Source organism: Nylanderia fulva, unplaced genomic scaffold (assembly GCF_048542155.1).
Source record: "Nylanderia fulva isolate GAGA-0341 unplaced genomic scaffold, ASM4854215v1 Scaffold56, whole genome shotgun sequence".
NCBI lineage: Eukaryota > Metazoa > Arthropoda > Insecta > Hymenoptera > Formicidae > Nylanderia > Nylanderia fulva.
The window spans coordinates 682,356-688,355 of NW_028190654.1; positions in this window are offsets into that span (position 1 = coordinate 682,356).

The window sequence follows — 6,000 nt, forward strand, 5'->3', positions numbered from 1 at the left end:
ATGACATTTATAAGTAATTTATTGTAAAATTTTATTAACCTCTAATTTTAATTGTATGCGCTGAAGAAGGTTGGAAAAGACAACCGAAACGTTCGAACGAATTCATTTTTGTCTGTTATTTAATATGTTATACATCCTTTTACAAATAAATTACTAATTGATAGAATTTAATAAGCTCTTATTGCCTTTTAATTGTTGATTAATTTATTAAAGAGCTTTTACAAATTATATTAAATATTTTAATTAAGAGTATATTAAATTTAAAAAATTCATATAAAGGTTATATTTAGTAAAATTGTTACTATAAATCCTTCTTTGGGAATATATATTGTGATTCATGATTTATATACATATCAATACATATTAATTTCTTAATTTTATTAATATGTCCTGAAAAGCACTATCATACAAATAAATTTATATATATAAACAATATATATAAAGAAGCACATTTTAGGACAGCTCCTTTATATGTTGATCTAAAGGCAGCTTTCAGGACGTCCTGAAAATTGCCGTTAGATACATAATTTTTTTCGGGACAGTCCTGAAACCCAACAAAAGTCTTGGAAACTGCCTCCGTGTTGCTCAAAATGTCCCGAAAACTACCCCTGGACATATATATATATATATATATATAGGGTATCCCAAAAAGATCGGAACACTGAAAAATCTCGAAAAGTATACGTTTTACAGAAAAAAGTTTTAGACAAAAGTTATAAAAAATCTATTTATTGATCTGATCAGTTTGACCTTGGACAGTGTTATCAAGGTCTAAATAAGGTTACCTTAAATTTCTTAGATGGAATCCAGTAAAAAAGAAATAATAAATAAATGTGTAAATAATAATTAAAAAATAATTTTTTATTATTATTAAAAAAAATTTAATTTTTATTATTTATACATTTATTTTTTATTCATTTTTTTATTATGATAACACATGTAATTTTTTGTAATACCAGTAACGAAAGTTCCAATTTCGATTGCTGTTTAGCGTGCAGAAGATGAACTTCTCAACGAATGTATGCCTTATTTTACCGCACAAGTGCGAGAAAAACACATTTATGATCTATATTATCGCACAGTTTATAAAGTAAATCTATAATATTATCGTTCAATAAATAAAATTATTATCTTCAATAAATAATATTTATCTTATTATATGCAATTTCGTCTTTTTGCTGTAATCGACTTTAGGGCATACGTGTACTTTTTGACTTAGAATGATCCCAAGAATATAAAGTTTCACTGTGAGCATTACGTTGCAGGACACCCTGTATATATATAAAAAGAGAGACCGATCTGTAATAATTATAATTGATTATAAAGTACATAATTTTTTGTAATAAATAAATGATTTATATGAAAGTATTTTCGAACTTTTGAGCAGATAATAATATTATCATTATCGGAATAGAGCAGTAGTTAGATAAGATTGTATTGAAAGAGATAGATTTTATTTTTGATTATATAGATATTGTGAGTATTTATATGTATATATATAAAATTTATATATTTATTTATATTTGTCTACTATATGCGCACAATAAACATTTACAATTTCTATAAAAGCAGGCTATCTCGAGTAGACATAAAACAGATAAAAATAATCTTGTAAGTTCCTATAAAATTTTTTTTATAACGCATCGCGATATTTGTCTAAAAACGGATTCTATATGTCTATGAAAAATTATTCACTTTTACGAAAACATTTTGTATATATGCAATATTTATATAATCAAATAAAATTATTCCTTTCAATATCTTATCTAACTACTGCTCTGTTTCGATTATAATAATATTATAAAATATTTTCATAAAAATAATTTTTATTTATTATAAATAATTATCTACTATAACTTTATAATCAATTATAATTATACAAAATTTTTATTTTTACGTGTGCATGTTGAGAGAAAAGAGACAAAGAGACAGAGAGGAACACAAAGAGACAGTATGAGAGAGACGAAGATAATATGACTGTCTGTCCTTGTCTAACTGCACGATTGCAGCTCCATCTATCGCGACATTGCGCAACTAATTTTCTGCTCTGTATTATTCCCAAATGTCATTTCGCACATACACATGTGAATGAAATATTTCTGCACCAAGATCTTTTTTATTAGACTTCTAAACTTATTTCTGCAAGCTCACTAATATTCCTTTATGCAATCTTTTGTAGGAACCTGTCTTATTTTGTACGTATAAATTGTGAAACTTTTATACAAGCAAATATTGTTATGACGTGACGCGAGAAACCAGAAAAAAAACTCGTATTTAAAAATTTTTTGTCTTTTTATCACAAATTCAGACAGCTTTCTCCTTTATTATTGTATTAACTTTAATCGTGAAAAAGCATTTGTTATTCTATTAACACAATAAAAACTTCTTGGTGCAGGCAAAATATAATCGGTTCGGCCGGTAAAAGTAGACCTCCGGCATCCCCTTAACGCATCTACGTGAAACATATTCCTGCCTAGACGATGTTCAATTTCATAATGAAATTCTTCTAGGCATCGGGAATTTCTTTACAGCTTCGGTTTTATGCTCTGACGGACGAATCCTACCGCCCTCAACAATGTGCTTCAAATATTCGACACTCGTACGCGAAAAATTGCACTTTTTCCAGTTGATTGTCAAACCGTGCTGACCGGCCACATCTAACACGCGCTTTAATTTCCTTAACGCTGACTCGGAGTCGATCGAAGGTATTATCAAGTCATCCATGTAAACTAATACGTCCTTGTCGCGAATAAGATCCCTGAACACGGCATTTACAAATTTCTGAAAAACAGCGAGAGAATTACAGAGCCCGAATGGTACTTTGAAGAATTCATAATGCCCGTCTGGAACTATAAACGCGGTGTACTTCATGCTGGATTTATCTATTTTTACGTGAAAGAAACCGTTTTTTAAGTCAGGCGTACTAAATATCCTTGCGCCTTGCAGTGCATCGAATTGATCCTCGATCAACGGCAAGGGATACCGGTCTTTAATGATCTTTTTATTAAGTAATCAATAATCAACGCAAAGTCTATTTGTGCCATCTCTCTTCTTCGCCAATACTACCGGACTTGCATAATCGGATACGGACGGCCGTACGATACCGTTTTTTAACCACTCGTCTATCTGAGCGCTTACCTCAGCCCGCTCGGCCATTCCTAATCTTCTTGGCCTAAGATAGACCGGTTCGTCATCTTTCAACACGAGTTTCATTTTGATATCTATCTCGCGAGTCTGATTCGGCTTATAATCGCTTATTAGTGACTGTACAATTCGTCTGTGTTCGGCGCTACGTATATGTGACACGTCCGCAACATGTGACTCTCGGTCAGAAATTATGTTTATTTGACAAATTTCTGCGAACTCACGCTCGTCGTTAGCATAGTCCGCCGGTTTTACAATAGTAGGGTTTCCGTGCTCTAAATACTTGGTCACGGCCAAGATTTTAAAATATGAAATAATCTCATATTTTTGAGATTTAATTTTAATAATCCTTTAACTCCCCTACGGAAATAAATAAATAAATGCAAGAAAAAAATATAGATCCGAAAGTCGCTGAATCAGGAATCGAACCCGAGACTTTTCGCTTGCCGGGCGACTGCTCTTCCATCTAAAAATCTAAACTATTCAGATCCTTTCGATTTTCAAGTGAAATTTCTACAACATAATATTACACAATAGTTTTTACCATTGTTAAAACATACGAGAACTCATTTAAGTGTTAAATTAATAAAATAAATATAAATTTTATAAACATACCCATCAATTAAACCAAGATTAACGTAACATCAAACTGGTGTTATTTAAAATTGAAAGTTAAAAGTTAAAAGAGGAACACGTCCCATCGTTATGATGTTGAAAGTTAAAAGTTAAAAGAGGAACACATCCCATCGTTATGATGTTTCGTCAACGATTAAATTTGAAACGCGCCACTAAACAATCTTTATTATTTTGTCGTAAATGTTTGTCAAATTCTCAGTGTCTTTCTGTAGGTTAACCGTATTGTCATGCTTCTTTATAAAGAACATTTCAGCAATCTCTCTCCTTTTTACATGTTTCTCATTATGTAAAATGGTCGGTGATTTCCAATCAAAGTTGTGTCCAAAATCACATCTGTGTCTGCTCAAAACCGAATGATTAGACTCATGTAATTTAATATTGCTGGCATGTTCCTTCACTCTAGTGCATAAATGTCTTTTCGTTTGTCCAATGTATGAAGCATTACAATTTTCACAATTAATCTTGTATACTACATTCGTTTTAATATCATTAGTTATTAAATCTTTACCTCGTTTTATCAGCCTATTCAACTTTTTTGGCAAACTATAAACGACATTTATGTTAGCATTTTTAAGTGACCTTTTAATACTGTCGCTAACGTCTTTAACGTATGGAAGTGGAATTACATAATTCTTATCTTGAGCCGAATTCACATTAACGTTATTATCTAAATCATTACTCAAACTGTCGTTATTATTCGCATTGTGACCGTTAACATTCCTATTGTTATTTACTACATTAATTCTTTTATTTACATACTTATTAATAATATGATCCGGAAAACAATTATTAATTAAAATGTTCTTTACAATCTCAATATTCGTATTATGAAATTGTTCGTTTGAAAGTAAAATTGCATGGTCTACTAAATTGTAAATCGTATTAATTTTATACTTAATAGGATGACTCGAAAGAAAATTGATGTATCTGCCAGAACATGTAGGTTTCCTAAACCAATTAGTTGTCAATTCATTCCCATTGCGGATAACTGTAGAATTTAAAAAATTAATAGAAGAATTGGTCTCTATTTCATGTGTAAATTTTAAACGTTCATGATAGTTATTAAATGTATTTAAAATTTCATTTATTTTAAAGCTAGGTAAAATAACAAAAATGTCGTCCACATATCTATAAAAAGTCTGAACTTTAAAACTTAAAGAATTTAAACAATTTGTTTCCAAGTCATTCATTACCAAGTCAGCTAATATCGGTGATAGAGGGGATCCCATAGGGCTTCCATAAATCTGTTTATAGTACTGCTCATTAAATTGAAAACTAGTTGAAGTAAGTATTACATCAATAGCGTATAGAAACTGTTGCAAATTAAATTTAGTTTTTAGACTTATGTCACTCCAACGACTTTCAATTGCAGAAAAAACTAAATCTTTTGGAATATTTGTAAACAACAAACAAACATCCAAGGAAATCATTACGTCATCGTCATTAACCCTTGTATTTTTAATAATATTCACAAACGTCCAACTATCTTTAACATTTGAATCCGGTTTCTTAACAGACTTAACTATTATCTCATGAATGTAACTGGCAATATTATAAAAGGGACTGCCTAACGATGACACAATGATTCTCAATGGATACCTGCTCTTATGGATCTTTGGGAGCCCATAACTCCGTGGTAAATTACCATTCGTGCAATTCAGAAATTTATATGTTTGATCATCAATGATCTCATTATTATGCCATGACTTTACTAACGTATAAAGTTTGTTCGTCAGACGTGTAATCGAATTTTTATTTAATTTTTTGGTATGTCATCGAATCACTTAACAATATTTCCATATTAGTCACGTAATCGTTTCTATTCATAACCACTGTCACTTGTCCTTTGTCAGCTTTGGTAACAATCAAATCGTTATTATTCTGCAAATATTTATTAGAAACATTAAACGCATTCTGAATAAATCTGTCACTATAATTAATATGTTTACTTTTAGATAGAAATTTTTGTAGTGAATTGATAATGGATATTCTAGTTGTTTCCAAAGCATCCTCAGGAACATAAACGACAATTCGATTCAAAATTCTTTATAACTTCAACGGTATAATTTAGTCGGTCGTTCTTATTTGAGCAATAAATCGGCAAAGCAAACGTGTCGCCTAAATTTAAGAGTTTAGATACAGTATCAGGTAACACTTTAGAGCTGATATTTATTAACCAGTTAGAATTGTCGATGTTTTCCAACGGATTTGAAAATACCA